The sequence below is a fragment of the Ursus maritimus genome, unplaced genomic scaffold (assembly GCF_017311325.1).
Source record: "Ursus maritimus isolate PB19 unplaced genomic scaffold, ASM1731132v1 scaffold_15, whole genome shotgun sequence".
NCBI lineage: Eukaryota > Metazoa > Chordata > Mammalia > Carnivora > Ursidae > Ursus > Ursus maritimus.
Window position 1 is genome coordinate 3,833,496 of NW_024423897.1, and position 19,424 is coordinate 3,852,919.

The window sequence follows — 19,424 nt, forward strand, 5'->3', positions numbered from 1 at the left end:
CACCCATGAAGAGTTCGCACCAAACCTTTCCTGAAATTTGAAAGCAGACAAACGCAGTCTCTCCAAATTAATATTTTATGTAAAAATTATTAGAAATCTGCATGTCTCGCTAAAGAAATAAACATTAAGTAGATGTCTATTTTATCTCCACCCTTTAAAGTTTGTATTATTCAACCTTATTGTGCATCTTCTCATTGGGACAATAGGGATTGCCCTTAACCTTTACTTGGGTTGCCTTATATTTATGCATTTGTGGTCGTTGCTCACCCCTGTGAGGGGCGTCTGCACTGTGTCCTGTCCCTCAATTACAGCCTCAGGGCACATGCCATAGCCGTTACCCTTCCAGCCACTCCACTGGCCGATGGCAAGCCTCTTGTGGGCCGGACCCAAGGAGTACTGATTTCTAAATCTCAGGGCGCAGAGCAGGACTGGCATACACAGAAGCTCGGTACGCCATTGACTAAACTGACTGCAGAGATGCATGCCTCTGAACTGGAAAAAGAAAGGGAAGAAGAGAAGGAAAGGAGGGAGGGAGGAGGAGAAAAGAGCTGCGAAGGAATGAGAATTAGTTGATAGTAGCCCTGGACTCTGGTGTGATCCATAGTGATGTGTGTGGGGAGAAACAGACAAGCAGAATAGGGGTGCTTTCACAGAAGTACTCTCTAGAACACAGCAGGGCTTGCTGCTCCACGGCATGCTGATTAGCTCATTTGAGAAGATGCTTTGGCTCTGGGCACCATACTTGAGAAGCAAGGCAAAGCTGGTCCACAAAGGTAGGGAAGGAGGCTTTGGGAGAGAGAGATCCCCGTCACAGGGGGCGTGCAAACAGAAGCAGGGGACAGAGGAAGCATCCTTGGACCTGGGCAGCAGCCTCCTGTCATAACCTCTCCCGGCTTTGAATTCCGTGCTCCCCTACCCTTTCCCTTAACTACACCCAGAACCCCACAGACTCCGCTACCCTCCCTTAGCACCAGGACCCATGCTGGGGTTGCAGGGACCCCTGGGTGGGGCTGGCTCTCTTGATCGTGCAGTGTTGGCACAGCCTCCCAGGGCAGTGGGTATAGAGGGGAGGCCCTGGCCAGGCTTACTGGTGTTACTCTCACTGGGCATGCCCTAGCAGGCGCTCCCCCGCCCCCACCCCGTGCAATAGCAAGCAGTCAGGTGCACCTGGTAAAAAGGGCACACACTGAGCTCGGGGGAGCATGTGTGAAAAGACCCCTTCTTCCAGGGAACCGAAGGGTGTTTACCTACACTCCTCCCTGCAATGCACTCCACAACACAAAATTCAGGTTGCAATAAAACCAGAAACCTGGGTTTTTAAATTGCTACAGGAAGGCTCTACCTTTCAGTAAACTCTGCCTATTAAACCCTCAGTTCCCAGCCCCAGCAGGTCTTCGCCCACAAAAGCAACATTTTTTAGTTCCTGGTTACAAAGCGCCAACAGGGGAGCGGGCACCAGGCTGTACCCTGTGAGTGACCCTCCTTGCAATCTAACAGCGTGGTAGTTGATACAATTCCCACCTTGCAGGAGAGGAGAGAGGAAAGAACTGCCCGGTTCACACAACCAGGAGGAGGCAGAACTCAGAGGGTTCTCTGTCCTCTCTTTTTACAGAGGAGGAAACAGGCTCAGAGCAATGAAGCCACTCCGCGAACCAGTCATGTTTGTGTGGAACAGAATCTGCTGCGCATTCCCTGGCAGCCAAGGCAAAAAAGGAAAGAGGCTCATTCCATGCTCTCCTTGTCCTGTTCCCTGGTAGACGTACACTTGGTGCTGGAGCAGGTGCCAGAAGGGAGCTCTTCCTTGGCGCGTGGGAAGGCTGATGGGCAGAACCTTCCTCCTGAGTTTGCCCAAAGACACATCAGCAACGTTCCGTTGGATGGCTCCCATGCTGACCGTCAGAAAAGATCAAGGGCTGGCCATTTCCTGGAATCCAACAGAGGCCGCTCTGGTAGAGGCTTGGGTCATAGGTGCCTGGAACTCAGCTTTGTCATAACACAGACAGAGCTTAGACACTCTGAAACCCGTGATCATTTTGGGTATGTCACTGGAGCGAGGCAGGTGCTGAAGGGAAATTAACTTATGATTCCAATGACTTGCACTGGGCAGTTACAGTGATCATTATGACACAAGAATAGCTAGTATTTACTGAGTGCCAGATGCTGTTCTAAGTCCTTTCGATGTATGAAGCTCACAACAGCCCTGGGCAGGAGTGGTATTAATATGCCCACTTTACGGAGGGGAAAGTCAAAGCCCATAGCGTGTAGGTAGCTTGGCCACCAGCACACACGCAGAGAGCAGTCTGCCTGTTTTACGTCATCCTCACAACAACCCTACCAGGTAGGAAGGGAGCTAAGGGGTAAGGGGTTGCATCCCAGCCCTTGTATTGGTTGCTTTTTAAAATCTTCATCTCCATTCTCTGGGGCCTGCGGGGAAGCTCAGAGAGGTGGTGATTTGCCTAGGCCTCGCACCCAGGATGGGGACCCAGCCCACTCTGACCTCAGAGTCCGTGCGCCCCTCCTCTTGGCCCCTCAGGTAGCTGAGAGTTTGCAGAGCTCAGCCCAGCCCACCTAGAGCAACCTGCAGGCCTGTTTCCAGCGCCCAGCCCTGGTCTGACCCCATGAGAGCCCACCGCTCCCTGCTGAGTTCCTAGGCCTGTGGCAAACCCACCCAGGGGAGCATGGACTTTCAAAGAAAAACTGGAATATTGGATTGTGAAGGGCTTAAGAGTCCAGGTTCAGATCCTAGCCTGGCTGCTTACTACCTGGGCAACCTTGGACAGGTTACATCTCTTCTCTGTGCCTCAGTTTCTGCATCCGTAAAATGGAGCTGATAGGAGCCCATATTTCATAGGGTATTTGGAAGAGTAGATGTGTCCATCGAAGTGGCCTGGCGTATAGTAATGATCGGGATAGGTGAGCTTGGGAAGGGCTCGTCTTTCTCTCTGCTCTCCCACTCCTGATCTCACCCCTGTAGGCCCACAAGCTGGTTGCGGCCCTTCTCTGCCCCAAACCCTTTCCACCGCAGAGAGGGTCCAGATGGGGCCAGAGTGGGCTGGGTTCAAGCCCTGGTTCTGCCTCTTCCTGGCTGGGTGACTTTAGGCAGGTCATTTCACCCCTCTGAAGCTTCACCTCCTTCTCTATAGAATGGAGACACCATCTGCAAGCAGGCCAGACCTGGCCGGGCACACGAGGCCCACTGCCTCCCGGCCTATGCTACCTGCTCACACCAGGCGTCAGCGTCCTCGAGTTCCACTGACCCACCTATCTTGTCAGCTGTGTGTCTTTATTTTTTTAAAGATTTTATATATTTATTTTAGAGAGAGAGCGCACAAGCAGGACTGAGAGGCAGAGGGAGAAACCAACTCCCCACTGAGCAGGGAACCTGATGCAGGGCTCGATCCCAGGACCCTGAGATTGTGACCTGAGTTGAAGGCAGACCCTTAACCAGCTGAGCCGGCCAGGCGTCTGACTATGTGTCTTTGTAGTTCCTGAACCTCGCTGCACATCAGTTGCCTGATCTCTCAAGTGGGGATGGCAATTATGCCGACCTACTGGCTGATACAAACTTTCAGCGAGACTGTCTTTGGAATGTGCTTAGCGCGGAGCAGGTGCTCAATAAATGTTCAACGAATGAACTGGCAGGCGAATCCCAGGGTAGGAACTGGGTCTCACTCACGGATCACAAGGTGTTGGCCAAGGGTTCAGGCCCTGGAATCAGGGTGCTGGGCGCATTGTCTGGCTTCCCTCGTATCTAGAGGTGTGTCACCTTGAGCGTCTTACTCGACTTCTCTGTGCCTCACTTTGCTTGTGCATAAAGTGGGCTAATAGCACTAGCCTTATAAAATGGTTTTGAGGATTAAATCCTTATATGTCAGTGTTTAGAACAGTGCCTGGCATGTGGTCAATACTCAATGAAAGTAAGCCACCATTATTATTCATTATTGATTATCATTATTCCTGAGGTCAGTTGCTCAGCAAAGAGGCACATTCTCCTGGAGGAGGGGAATAGAGTAGGGGACTCGGGTCTGCCCAATGGGGCAAGCCGCCTCTCTCGGCCCCGAACACTGTAGTGTCTCCATGTCTCGGGGCGGCTCCTCCGGGCCGGGCCAGGTTTGGGGAACATGAGCAGGGGACCGGAGGGGTTGTGCCAGCCTGGGGTTGACACGGGGAGTGGGTCCCACCTGGGGCACTGGAACGCTTGGGTGCCTGTTGTCCTGCGGTCTTTCTGGCAGTCCCAGTTGCCCTCAGCCAGCCCTGCCCTGGCCCAAAGCATCAAAGGAGACACAAAGGCCCCAGGGCTATGTGAGCCACAACAGGAACCTGGGCTGGGGAGTCCAGGCTGGCAAGGATTTGAAGCAGACGGGTCGTGGGCAGCTGGGACATACGTGTCCTCCTAGACCACACCTTAATGTGCTGGGTCCTGTTTGTTCAGAACGCAGGGTGCCTTGCACCACTGATGGGTTCAGGTGGGCTCCGGAGGTGGGGGGCAGACACAGGGCTTCCTCCAGCTCCAGCAGGGGCTGCTACAGAGGGAAAAGTCCTGCTCTGGGCCCCTGGCTTAGTGCCTACCCAGCCTGCTAGTGCCCAGCTAGGGGGTCCCTGAACATGTCACGTGCCCACTCTGAGCCTCAGGTTCCTCGTTTCCCCAGCTGCCTAAGGTTAGAATAGGCTCATATTTAGCATAAGAGCCAGTGGAAAGCACCCCTTTCCTCCAAAACGCTCGTGTTTTGGAGGAAAAGCAAGATTCGGTGGCATTTCGCGGGGCGTTGCCAGGGGCTGGTGACGCTGTTACAAGGCCGGAGATCAGAGGCAGACCTCAGAGGGCCAAGATGAGTGGGGGGAAGGACGTAAGCCAGGGGGCCACAGCGGGAGCAGCAGGCTATGCTTTCGGGCCCTGGGGCTAGCTGGCTTGGATTCAAAACCCCCACTCTGCCCTTCCTTGGCCATGTGGGCCTCTGGCAAGATTCTTCCCCTGAAAAATGAGAAGGGTGGCAGGGTCTGTGTCCCTGGTTAATAGGAAAAGTAAATGAGGCCAGGTGGCCCTTCTGTTGCCTCAGCGCCTGGCAGGGAGCCTGGCACAGAGCAGCCCTTCAGCTTCAGGAACGGCCGCTACTGTCCCAGGAGGAGAAGGAGAAGGGGCCAGGGCCTCTGCTTTCTGTGCTGAGAGACTATGCTTCTATTTAGGGATCCACAAAACGACCCCTGCCCGGGCTGGAACCTTCTCAGTGTGGCCGGCTTATGCTCCGAGGTTTCTGTCGTTCATCGCTGCCTGTGCAGCTCGAGGGGAGATGTCTGTGTGCTAGAGGGGCTCAGGCACTGACTGGGACTCGAAGAGCCCCCGATCAGCTCGGGGCTGCAGGGGCCTCAGGCAAGCCTCCGTTTCCTTATCTGTAAAATGGCCAAGATAAATCAGAGTTGTAGGGTTGTCATGGGGATCAGACGAGATTGGAGTGGGACTGTGACATCCAGGCTATGGGTATCTCAACCCCACAGTCGAATGCACAGGGCCAGGCTGGCAGCCCGGGCTTTGGCGACATAGACCCGGGTTCAAATCCTGCCTTTCCTTCTTACTTACCATGTGACTTGTGCCTTACTTGTCTCTACGTCTCAGAGCAATGGGGACTCGGGGACAGGCCAAATCTGGGGAACAAGGACCCTGTATGAATAAGGGCCATCAGTGCTCACAGAGGTGTAGAAAGAGCACTGCCCTCTTCTCCCCCACCTCTGCCTGACAAGTCCTAGTCCCTGCTTGCTCTGCCGCCCCGGGTGGAAATCTCGGGAGGGCCCTTTAAAACTCCATCCCACCAGCATTGCGGGACACCTGTTCTGTGCCAGGCCTAGTGTCAGACGCTGGGGACCCCAGGATGCACAGCCACTCCCGCTGAGCCACCACCAAGGATTGCCCATCGCACTCTAGCTGGTTCCAGAGAATTGGTCAGTCAAGGTGAGGTGGCAAGAGCTGGGGTCCTGGGCCAGTGGGGTAGTAACTGGGAGGGAACCTCCTTTTTCCTTCAGCCCCCAGAGCTCATGCAGATGAATCCTCTGTGGACACCCAACACTGGGGACACTTTCCAGTTCACAGAGCCATTTCCCTGTCATGGCCTTTTTGCCCATTTCAAGACGAAGAAATGGAAGGTCAGCGGAGTGAAAGATGTGCAGAGGTCGCATAGCTGGGGGACTTGGGCCCATCCTGGGGACCCTACGGCTGGGTCCCTCCATCGCACTGACCCTCACTTGCAGAAAGAAGAGGTTCCTTCAGTTTAAAAGAAGAAGCCGACCAGAGGAGATTTGAGTATCTCCAAGAGCCAACAGTATTCCCCAGCTTGGGCGCTCGCTGACTATGACCTTGGGCTGGTCACGTGACTTCTCTCTGCCTCTGGTTCTATATCTGTAAAATGAGGTAAATAATACAAACTCCCTAAGAGGGTTGTGAGAATACATGAGCTAACGGCCTGAGGCATTTACCCCAGTGTCTGGCGATCATTAGCCCTCAAGAAACACATGCCGAGCAGCTAGTCACAGGTTCCCACTCCTGCTTTAAACTCCTCAAATGCTCCTTTTCTCACTCTTTGAGTCTGGACCCCACTTCTAAGAATCTATCCTGAAGATGTAATTCCAGCTAGATAGGGGCAACGCTAATAAATGCCCAGCGACGTTCACTTCCCACTACATATACCAGCGTAAAGTCACAAATATCTCCTACCATAGCGAGTGTTAGTAACTAGGTGCCACTAACAGAACCTTACTGAGCTCCTGGCTGTGATGTTTCCAAAGAGTTTAGAGTCACAGGAGAGCAGGCTGGTGTTTTCATGTTAAGTAAGAAAGGCTGAACACAGAACCGCAAACTCAGAATGATGTCAAGCTTGTGAAAACAAAATAAGCAAATACAAAATGTGTATAGAAATAAGATGAAAGGAAATGCACCAAAATATGACCAGCGATTATCTTTAAGTAATAGGAATACGGGGGGTATGTTTTCCCTTTGTCTACCTGCTGGCGATTTCTAAATGTTCCCTAATGAGCATGTATGAAACTTCTTTAACAGGAGAGAATTCAATAAATTACTTTTCAAGAACAGAGTTTTACCTGGGAGCTGAAACACTGCCTGCTCTGTTCTTGGCATGTTGGCCTTGATTGGATTATCAATTTTCCAGCAATGAGTTGCATGATCTGGGATGGGAGTGTGACAGGTAGCGTTCAGTCCATCCATATTCACGAGGCCTGGGCGTTGGGCCCTCTCTGGAGTGTGCATGGGACGTGGGTGTGGGGGCAGGGCCCAGACACAGGTGCAGCTCCAAGTACTTTTGATACCAAGCCGGCTGGGGGTACAAAGAAAATATTCTGGGAACATTGCTATCTTCATGATTTTGCCATATCCAAATGTTGTCTGCACTTCCACTCCCTTCCTAGTTTTTAAAAAATTGGTTCACCTAAAAATACTCAGTAAAGTATAAAACATTATTGAGAGGAATCCAAGAAGGCTAAATTAAATGGAGGGACATATATTCATGGACAGGACTCAATATGGTACAGAATTCCATTCTCTGCAAACTGATTTATAGATTCAATGCATATAACCCAAATCACAATGTTCATAGGTGTGTGCCTGTGTGTGTGTGTGTGTGTGTGTGTGAGTGTGTGTGATTGAATATAACTTGGAAAACAGCTTGTAAAATCTATGTGCAAACACAAAGGGTGAAGGATAGTCATTTTTTGAAAAAGGAGCAAAGTGGGAAGATTTGCTTTACTGGATACCAATACCTATTATAAAGCTTGGTAGGCAAGACAGTGTGATATTTTTTGCAAGGATAGATGAATAGACCAAGGGGCTGGAAGAGAGATGCCAGACGTACATGGACACAGGTTTTATGACAAATGTGACATTTCCAAGCAGTGAAGGAGGGATGACCTTTTCAGTGACTAATGCTGGGTCAATTGGAAATTTATATAGAGTGGAAATGAAACTTGATCCCTACCTCACACCATTCACAGTATCAATTTTAGGGGGATTATAAATCTAAATGTTAAAGGCAAAATATTAAACTCCTGGAAAGTAAGCTAGGAGAGTATCTTCCCAACCTCCAAGCGGTAGAAAGAGTCTCAAATAAGACACACAAAGTGCTGACCATAAAAAAGGATTGATAAAATAACTACATTAGAAGTTTTTCTTTTTTTTCTTTTTTTTTTTTTTAAAGATTTTATTTATTTATTTGACAGAGATAGAGACAGGCAGCGAGAGAGGGAACACAAGCAGGGGGAGTGGGAGAGGAAGAAGCAGGCTCATAGCAGAAGAGCCTGATGTGGGGCTCGATCCCAGATCGCCGGGATCACGCCCTGAGCCGAAGGCAGATGCTTAACCGCTGTGCCACCCAGGCGCCCCTAGAAGTTTTTCAAAACACACTAAGAGGACAATAAAAAAGGAAGGTACAGAGTGGCAAAAGATAGATCACATGCATATACCAACAAAGGGCTTACTTGTTTCCAGAGTAAACACAACTACAAACTGATATGAGAAAAGAGTAACAACTCAATATAAAAATGGGGAAGAACAGGCACTTCACAACAAGAATGTTCCAATGACCCCGGTGCCTGGGTGGCTCGGTCGATGAAGCGTCTACCTTCAGCTCAGGTCATGGTCCCAGGGCCCTGTGATTAAGTCCCGCATCGGGCTCCCTGCTCAGCTGGGGTGCCTGCTTCTCCCCCTCCCTCTGCTGCTCCCCCTGCTCGTACTCTCTCTCTCTGTGTCGAATAAATAAATAAAATCTTAAAAAAAAATAATGTTCCAATGACCAATACATTTATAAAATGGTACTGAATCTCATCAATCATCAAAGAAATAAAAAATTAAAATCACAATGAGACAACATGGCACCCTGGCCAGATTAGCTAACATTAAAAATTTTGACAATGCCAAGAAATAGCGAGGCTCTGGAACCGGCGGTACTGATGGGAATGCGGTGTCCTACAGCCACTTTGGAAAAGTATTTGGCAAAATCGTACAGTTCAGCATGTATCTAGTCCACGGTCCAGCTGAAGCTCTCCTAGATAAACACCCAAAGAAATGCCTATTTGCACGACCCCGGAGACTGTGGTTGCTCGGAGCGGTTTTCTTCACCATAGCCCCAAACGGAGAACAACCCGCGCGTGCCCCAACAGTAGGACGGTCAGTGAGCTGGGATACACTCACACCGAGGAATGCCACACAGTGGCGGGAATGGCCAGAGCAGGGCGGCACACGCCCCCGGGGCGACTCACCCACAGAGTGCTCTGGAAGGGTCCCTACAATAGGACTCCACTCGTACGCTGTTCCAGCGCAGCGAGAAACCCGTGGAGAAAAGCAAGGAACGGCCATCCTACGATTCGGGAGAGTGGCCACCTTTGAACAGGAGGGAGGAGGTAGCGATTAGGATGGGCCCAGGGCTTCTGAGGGGCTAGAAATGTTCTATTTCTTGACGTAGGTGTTTGCTTTTTGGTAAATTCTTGAACTGCACGTTTTAGTTTTGCTGAGAGCTTTGGCTGCGCACGATGCCTTCTCTCCCTGTGTTATGTTTCACAATGAAAAGGCTGAAAGAAAGAAAGAAAGAAAAAAGCCTTGCAGGGCCCCAAAGGGAAGGCAATCTGAGAGAGTCCAGCTCCTAAGGGAGCCCCCCTGGGGCAGGGAAGCAAGGTAGTGTTAGTCGGACACGCAGGAGCTACCAAAGCCTCTATCCGTCCAGGAGTCCCTGCCTTCCCCACCTTAGAATAGAAAGAGCACTTAAAAGCGAGGATTCACATGTCCATTAGCATGTTTCTTAATTGAAAAATAAACTCGGATAGTCTTTGGACTAGAAGTCAGTCCGACCTGGTTTCGTGGTTTGGCCAGGAAGGTTGGCTTTGCCATTGGGTTTGCATGATGGAGTTTTCCGGAAGATGAAGAAGCAGAATCTACAGCTCCGAGGTTTTGATGAGGTTTTATTTAAAGCTCTGGTTCAGTGTACAGTGTGCTGGAAATTACATCCTTTGCAACTGTTTACATTTGCAATGAAAACATTTCGATGCCAATTAAAAATGCCTGTGTGTTGTATGTAGTTTTCAAAATTCTTATAAGAGCCACGTGAGCCCCAAATTTGAAGACCTCTGTTTTCGTAAGTGTTCTGAGTGGCCTGTCAGGCAGAGAGAGGCAGGAAGGGCCCTCTGGGGGAGGAAGAGCTCAGGCAAGGCCTGGAAGCCAATCTATGCTGGGAAGGGTGGGGGAAGAAAGGAGAGTGGGGATCTGGCCTGCCAGGGAGCCTTGAAGTTTTCCCCCAGAGGCCTGGAAAGGGGAGCAGGAGCAGGAAAAGGCCCCTAGGGACTGGCGAGGCAGAGCCCAGTGGGGCTGGCAGGAGGAAAAGACGAAGGGCTGGGAGCCTTCTGAGGAACAGGTGGCATGGCAGGTGTAAAAGAAGAAAGCAGAGAAAGGGGGCATCCCCGGCCCCCCATTGTGTGTGGCCACAGCTCCTGAAAAGACCCAACAAAGCAGGCCCCCTCCTCTGGCAGCTGCCTTGAAAAGGCCTTGTGCCCACCCATCTGCCACCAGTTCCCATCCCCCACCATTGCCAGGGTCTCCTGGCAACATTGGCCCTGTCCTCACCAGATGGGGGGCAGGGAGGGAGGTGGAAGGCCACCCTCCACCTAGCCCCCAGCCTGGGGACTGAGACTGCTGGGGGCCACCCTGTCCTTTACATCTCTCTTCGGGACATTGTCAATATAAAAGATAGTAGCTATAATAAAGATAAAAGTTTCAAATAGTGCCAGAGTGGCAGGGAGATCAGAGCGAAATTGCTCTCTCTATACGTCTCCACCCTAGGCAGCTGGCCGTGGATTCTGGTTATCTTGTTACCTCTTGGCAAATACTTCCCAAGAGAAAATAGCCAGGGCTTCGGAGTCAGCCAGCGTGGGTGTGCATCCCAGATCCATCACTGCTGTGTGACCTCACACAAGCTCTTTACTTCTCTGAGCCTTATTTCTTCATCTGCTCAATAGGGCTAGCAATGCTACCAATTCCAGAATACTGATGCCGGGACTCAGGGTTCTCCACGGAGTGAATTTCCTTCCCCGATCCCTCCTCCACCGAACGTGAAGGTAACGGGTAGGTCCCCAGCTTGGGGAGGAGAGTAGGACACTCTTAGCACTGTCCCCCCGACACCCACATGCACACTCAGAGGTTGCTGAGGGCCCTGCCCTAAGGAAGGTCCGGTCTGGTGGGCGAGACAGACAGGAAACCAGATGTCTCGTATAATGTCAGGGTGATGCGTGGAATGAGGGAAAACAAATGAGCAGGGTGTGTGGGTGAGGGTAGCCTCTCTAGCCAGGCAGACAGGGAAGGCCTTTCTGAGGAGGGATCTGTGAGGGGGGCAGGAAGGTAGCCAGGTGGCCGGTTGGGGCAGGGCGCACCAGGCAAAGGGTCTGCACGGCATGAGCTGGGAGGCCGCTCCGTGTCCTGCAGATGACAAAGGTCTTACCCGAGGAAAGGGCAGCTCCGAGGAAGAACACCAAGACACTCATTCAAGGCTCCGTAGTTAGTGAGTGGCGGAGTTGAGAGATTTCAACCCTGTCTTTCTGTCCCCAAAGTTCTTGACCCTGGGGTCTCCATAGCTAAATGCGGCAGCTCGGTCCTCCCCACGATAACGAAAGGTAAGAGTGCTCCTCTCCTCCCTGGAAGCCTGGGGATGGCGTGGGGGCAGTCAGTGCAGCAGGACCTGAGCTCAGCCTACCCCGGCAGGGCCCAGGGAGCCTCCCCTGCCTCCGGACTCCGGTCTGTCCAGTCTCTAGCTGCCTCTGAGGGGCACGCCAGGGGAGAGGCTCCGGGCCCAGGCATCCCCCTGACCTATCCCAGCCACCCTGGGCCACTCTGTCAGAGAGTCACGTTCCTGCCCAGCCCAGCTGGGGTCCTTGCCCCCTCCTAGGACTCAACAGCTGGGAGGGGGGTGAAGCCCTCCCCAGCCTGGGCCTCCCGCCAGTGCAGGCACTGCGACTGAGGACTTGAACCAGGGCCCGAAATGGTCCAAGAGCAGTCGCTGGGTACTAATGAGTGCAGGACGGGAGACGGACGGAAGGAAGGGAGGAAAGAGAGTGGCTGACTGAACGGAAGGGATGCCCAAGCAGACAGGTGGCATGGAGAGTGTGGGCGGCCAGGGTCTGGGAGGAGGTCGGAGGGGATGCCGTGAAGGCCCGGATGCAGGTGGGCCTCCTTTACCCCTGCCTCTCAGGCTGCTGTGCCCTCAGGGGAATGGACCTGTTATGGACTCTGTGGTCGGTGAACACCTCTCCTGCCCTGTGGTTCAGTTCTGGCCTCTGGCCAAAGGAAGTCAGGCTCAGAGAGCTGCTGCCCCCACCTGAACCCCTGCACACACAAGAGGGGACCCCCTCAGAGGAGCAGCTCCTGCTTATAGTACAGAGCCTGGCCCCATGGGACTGCTTCACCAGCCTTTCACCAGCCCCCTCAGTGGGTGTCACTGTCCCAGTCTTTCAGGGGCAGGCAGAAGCAGCCGCTTGGACATGGCTCCCAGCACAAGGTTACACAGGGGCCCGGAACGAGAGTCAAGTCCAGAATTTGGACTCCAGAGACCCTAGGCATGCGCTTGTCCCCTGGGGCAGGGCCCCTGTGGCAGGAGCTCCTTTCCCAGGCAAAGCCCATCCATGGCCCGGTCTCTGGGAGTCCACTCTGATCCTCAGGCTGAGTGGGGTGGGAAAGGCAGTGGGGGAGCAATGTTTCAGGACAGATCACATGAAAACAGGCTGAGGATCCCCCTATTTTTAGCAACCAAGCCGCACGTACCTGTTTCCCCCCCACTGGGAACAAAATCTCAGATAAACATCCGTTCACACTAGCCAAATAATTCCTTAAATAAAATAGCTACATTTTGGCATCCCCTGAGCTTGAAATATATGCTCCTTGGATTTTTAATATCGCATGTGGTCTGTATAATTTTAACCCAAGTGCCTCAGCTGTTGACTGCCTTTGTACGTGAGTCACTGTTTGGGGTGTCAGGATAACAAGAACAGATTGGCAGGCTCGGTGGGTGTGGGAGGACCTGGTGCTCAATCCTGGTGGTCTGCGTGAGGGATCTGGGTTCTCCTGATCCTGGAGGAAAGGGCCAATCATCCTAGTGAGGTCTACCAGCTACTGAGCCGGGCTTCCTATATCCAATCTGCTCACAGCAGCTGGAGTCCTCACTCTGTGACATGATCCTGGCTGAACCCCTCCAGTGATGCCCCCTCCCCGTGTCCCCTTGGACATCGGGAAGTCCAAGCCCACTTCCCAATGCCCACAAGGCCTACCTTGCTGTGGCTCTTATGGACCTTTCCCACCGACCTTCCCACCAGTCACCTGTGCTTACTATGGTTCCCGTCACATTAACCTTCTTCTGTGTTTTAGGTGCGCTGAGCTTCATCTAGCCTCAGGGCCTTTGCACCTTCTGTTTACCCTGCTGGGAATGTTTTTTTCCTTTAGATCTCTTAAGTGGCTCCATCCCATCACTCAGGTCTCAGCTCAAGTGTCCTATCCTCAAAGAGACCCCCTCGATTCTGCCCACGCTGACTAGTTGGACTTAACTTTCCCCTTCCTCCTCACTCGGGATGGGTTATCTTCGCCTTCTGTTTTACTTTCTTCAAAGACTTTCTGAAAGTATCATGATAGGGTTACTCATTTATTGTCTTCCTTCCCGCTGAAAAGCCTGCAACACGAAGGCAAGAACCTCGTCTGCCTCGTTCACTGCTGTATCTTCAGAGTCTACGAGCACATAGTAGGTGCTCAGGGAACAGCTGCTAAGTGAATGAATGGATGATTTCTCACAACAACCCCCAGCAATGTTACTGCTATTTCTCCAATTTTCCAGGTGAGAAAACTGAGACCCAGAGCAGTTAAGTGACTTGCCCAAGATCACACAACCTGTATGTGGGGAATCTTCCTAGTGGGTCTGGGATTGGGAGCCCAGCACTGAGCCCAAACTTTCCTTCGCTCCTCAAGGGCATGTGGTGAAAGGCTGAGCAACATTTGCATACATTAACCAGTGCCGGGCCACCATGCAGAGAGGACAGGCCTTTGACCGCAGCCCACAGGTGACGGGACGAGACCTGCACCCACAAGATGATTGTGTCATTCAGGCCAGCGCCTCTGACAAGCAGCTCCCCTGAGCCTGTCATCGAGTAAGGTTATTAAAGGACATTACTGTCGGCAGAAAGGGCCTTGGGATGAAGGTGAGAGGGGAGGAGGCTTTTTAGAAACTTTCATGCCGACTCCCCACATCACCAGTTCAGAGAGAAGGGAACTCACACTTCCCAGGCTCCCAGTGTGTGTAACACACACTAGGTGCTTTCCTTACACTCTTGCTTCCAATCCCCCCAGTGACTGTGGGAGCAGGGCCTGTTGCTGCGTCTGTCAAACCTGACATGCCATCCATCATAAAATGCATTCTGATTTCAGACACACCAAAACGTGAACGGATATGCCTCGTAGAATTGATGAAACCTGGAATTTTCTTCATCTTACAAAGATTCTCGAGCTTAGGGAGGAGCCATGGTGATTGTGATCCCTCCAAACTGCCTCGTCTAGTTCCCACCCTCTCCATGGGGCTTCGGGCCTCGCAGCTGTGCCGCGTGCTCTTTCTTCTGCCTGGAGTGACCTTCCCAGTCACCAGGCTCACTTCCACCTGCCGAGCTACCGCCCGCCCTGACCCTGCCCAACCTAAACTGGACTCCCTCTTTGGTGCTCCCTGGCCTCTGCGCTCTGCGGACCAGTCTCTGGCTGGCAGCTTGGCCTGACAGGGGTTCCTCGGTTCTCTGTGGGCTGTGACTGGGTCCTGTTCCCTCCCGTCTGTCAGCAGCGAGTTAGAATCTCCTGAGGGCCTCTTTCCTCCTCCGTGTCAGGAACTCAGACCTCAACGGGGCCTCAGAATCGCAAAGGGCAGCGTGTCTCAAATGCTGTCCTGTGCCTCGCCCTCAGAATGCCTGATCTGATAGGTCTGGGCGAGACCCCGGAATCTGCGTCTCCACAACCCCACCCCGTGACTCCGCTTGGGACACTTTGCAAACCACTGCTCTAAGCTTTAGTCCGAGGTCAGCTTGACCAGCAGCATGGTCCCAAGGGAGTCTCTGCCCCGCGAAACACGTAATCCGTGCCCTCCGGCTTATAAGGTGGGAAAGCAATACAGTCATGAACACCCAAGGTTTTATTATGATTTATTCGTTTTATTTTATTATACAGTTTTATTATTATTTATTATCACCCCAAAAGTTTATTACTATGTTGTGCAGTCCCATCCAGGCTGACCTGCCTGTTTATTCCCACTTGAGTCCAAACTTAACCCTCCTATTCCTTTATCCCTTAGAGTTCCGCGTGTTGTTGGCTGAGGGGCGGCTCCCTGATGCCCCAGCTGTCTGTGGGCGCCCATGCAGAGCTGGACGGTGTCGGTGCAGGTGTACGCATCCGCTGCACGTTTGTGAAGGCTTTCAGGAGATAACACTTCCATGCAGAGGAGCGGCTCCGGCCAGAGTTCCAGGCGCTGCAGCGAGCCGCTGGCGGTAGGCGCAGGGGCTTACGTGCCCGTTCCTGCCATTTGGGCAGTGGTCTACCAGTAGTTTACAGAAAAGCAAAGGGCCTGGACCTTACTCCGGAGCTCTCCTAGTTACAGCCTTGCCCGATGTTCTGACAGTTTCTCAAATATCACTTACCCAACACTCAAGGCTGGAGTGGGGAGTGGGAGCCTGGCTGATGAGAGCCCTAGGTCTGGAGGGTAAGCCACTAGTCTGAGGATAATGGGGAGCCACGGAGGGTTTTTGAACAAGTGGCAAATGGGTTGGAGGGCAGAGAGGATGGAGACGTGCACCCCTGTGGGGCTGTTGTTGCAATATTTCATCCATCTAGCCAGCATTTGTGGAGGGCCTCCTGGTGAGTAAGGGAGGTCCCCACCCTCACGGAGCCCACAGCCCAGCCACTTGTGGTTGGATGGACATACAGCTCCTTCTTGCGCTCCAGGAAACACTGGGTTATTTTATAACTCATGGCAAGTCTGAAAGAATCTGCCCACTGGAACTCCTTCAACTCTTGCTCCCTTTCTTAGAAGCCGACGACCTTGGGCAATTTGATTCTCTGCTTCGAACCTCAATTCCTACCTCTATAAAATGGGCATCAACATAAAATCTGCCTCACAGTCTTATTGGCAGATTCCAAGGAGGAAAGAGCTACATGGCCATGCCTGGAATGTAAGTGTCCTGTATGGATTAGGGACGGGGACTATGTCAGAGGGCATGCTGGTAGAAAGAATGAGAGGGGCAGTTGCTTCTACCACGTCTGTCAAAGGGTAGGAGGTGCAGACAGAGCAGATGGACATTTGAGAAGGAGGTTGATTTTCCTCAAGACTGTGCTATGTGGTTGTTGCCCCGGTGTCTTCTGCTTTCCCAGCCAGCCTGATTGAGGCTGTACCTTCAAACTTAAAGATAGCCCTGCACACACTAAAGCTCTCACACACAATAACCTTTTCTTTCCATAACACCTCGAGTCTCCTCCACACGAATCGGATCATGCCCTGCCTTAAAACACTGAAGCGGTTTCCTATCCTCTTGGGATCAACCCCTGGTTCCTCTATGTGGTCCACTGAGGTTTGCATGGCCTGACCTCTGCCATTTTCTGAGTTTCTCTCACTCCTCTTGGTTCCACCCGTGGGACCTGCTCCCTCCAGGCACCTGCTCTTTGTCTATTCTGTTTTCTTTGCCTGGAACGATTTCCACCACTGATCTTTCCCAAAGTACATCCCTCAGACCTCAGGGAAGCCTGGCCGTTGCCTATCCTCCCTCTCACCTTGCTCTGAGTTCACCCCCTCACTTTTCTTTTGTGGCACTTCTCATGGGTACAAGTGTGCATTTACTCATGAGATGATTTAGTTATTGCTTTTTCTCGTAGTCTGTGGGCTCACAGAGGCAGCAGCCGTGGCCATCTGCTCACTGCTGCATTCCTGCCTCCTGGCACAGGGCCAGCGCATAGTAGGTGCTCAATCAATGCTGGCTGGTTGGACAGAGGAAAGGATGGGCAAAGCACAGAAGTCATTAGGAAAGAAGGACCTACTGTGTGTACAGAGCTGAGTCGAGCTGGGGGATCTGGAGGGGTGTGGTGAGGGTAGGCTTCCTGTAACCCCAAGAAGAGGGGACTCTTGCCCATGTCTGAGTCAGAGAGGTCTGGACCCACTTGCTTAGCCCACACACGACTTGGCTGTGTGACCTGGGCAAGTCCCTTGGCCTCTCTGGGCCTCATCTGGGAAACAATTGTAGCTGCCCTCTGCGTTGTTGGAGGTCACGGTGAGCAATTAGAGGCAGAACATCAGGCCCTGCACCTGGCACACAGTGAGTGCTTAATAAATGTTCATTCCCTTCACATTGCAAATAAACATGTAATCCAGTCCATGGGGAGAACATGTTTCTCACAGGGTTTGGATCTCTCTTCACATTGGCTAACAGGCTTCAAAAAGCACATTAACACCGTATTTTGAAAAGCTGTGTACGTGAGAGGAGAAAAGGAAGGGAAGAGAAGACATTTCTTTGTGAATTTGATTTCATGGGAAATGAAAATCCTAGTTAGAAAGTCCTTGTTCAGGGCCTGGTGGCATTAACTGTGAAGAAGACATGATGGGAGTGGCCCGCGGGGCAGGGCCAGCTCCTGGAGCTCAGTGTACGGGCCCCAGCCAGCGTGCCCACCACGCCTACAGCTCCGCCGTTAGCATCACCCTCAGTGCTCGGTCTCTGTGGAAAAAGTGCTCTTTGGTCATAATGGGACCCTGTGGAGGATGAGGGCGGCGGGGGGGGACGTGGCTGGAGGGGTGGGTGTTATATGTATGAAATATAAACCTCCTCTACCTGAAAGAAGCTGATAGAAAAGCAGGGGAGGGACCCACACACAGAGGAAACAATGAGGGATTGTTTTTCCACAGCTTGGGTGAGACCGTGAGTCAGCGGGCGGCTCAGGGGGGAGGAAGTTTCCAGCTGGAGATACTCAAAGCAGCCCTCGGTTCTCTGAGGGAGACTCATGGGGGCTGGCCTCAAAGCTCTGCATCCCTCTGTGTGCCTCCTACGTCCCCAGCATGATTCAGTTCCACAGGAGGCACTGACCCCCTCCCGCTACACCATTCATGTCACAGAACGGGAGCTCCCACTTCATGCCACCAACGTGACATGATACACACTTGGCTACTCAGCGCCTCATTTAATCCTCACAGCAGCCCTGAGACGTAGGGCGTATTCTACCTCCTTTCACGGACGAGGACACTGAGGCTCAGAGAGATTAAGTTACTTGCCCAAGGCAGCACAGGAAGTGGGGGGGGGTGGCTCTGGAGGAGCTGTACAAACTTCCTTCAGGCAATTTGACAAGATGCAGCAAAAGGCCGCGAAATGTGCCTACTTTTGACCCACTTACCCACCTTTAGAAACCTTGTCATCAAGAGTCGCCACAACTCAGTTCTGGGCAAGTCCCGGGCAGCATTGGCCATCAGGGCAACACGCTAGAAGCCATATTTCAACCAGCGGGAGTTTGTTTTTGTTTTTGTTTTGTTTTTTGGGGGAGAATTTGTTAAATAAACTCTGGCGATAGAATACTACGCAACCATGACAAATAACGGTTGGACGCTGTTTACTGGTGTTGCCGACGTCCACAGGTGGCAGAGCCAAGATTTGAACCGTCTATGAGGTCCCCGAACTCTAGGACCGGCCCAGACACTCCTCCGCTGCGTGACCTGGGCAGCAGGTTAACTCTCTGTGGCTCTGTGTTTGCATTTTAATGGGGGGACAAATAGAGCATTCTCGAGCTTTCATAGGAGGCGTAAGAAGTGGATGAGTTAATAGGTGTCAGCGCGCAGAGCAGCACGTGGCCCAGAGCAAACAACCTCCGAACATTAGCTATTATTAGATCTGTGGGTTGGGGAATGTGGAGCCATTATTTCTTCCAATATTTTTCTGTCCTACAGAATTACACATCTATTAAGCTGCTGAAGGTGCTCCGTGGCTCACTGATCTCGATGTTTCTTTGTCATTCTCTTCTCTTTGTGTTGCATTTGGATCGTGTCTATTGTTCTAGCTTCGCATTTACTCCTCGTCTGCCATGACCCCGACCCAGCCTGGCTTCTGCTCCATTGCAGGTGTCCCCTATAGAAGCTTGTTTTACGTCGTCCAAGTCTCTACCGAACTTCTTAAACACATGGAAGACAATGGAAATAACGGGTTTAACGTCCTTGTCTGCTAATTCTAACGTTTGTGTCACGTCTAGGCCAGCTTTCACCCACTGCCTTGTCTCCTTGTTATGGGTCCTGTCTTCCTGCCTCTTGGTACGCCTGGAGATTTTTGATTGGATGCCAGAGATGGTGACTTTTACCTTGTAAGGGACTGGATATTTTCGTCTTCCTGCGTTCTCGGGTGAAATTAAG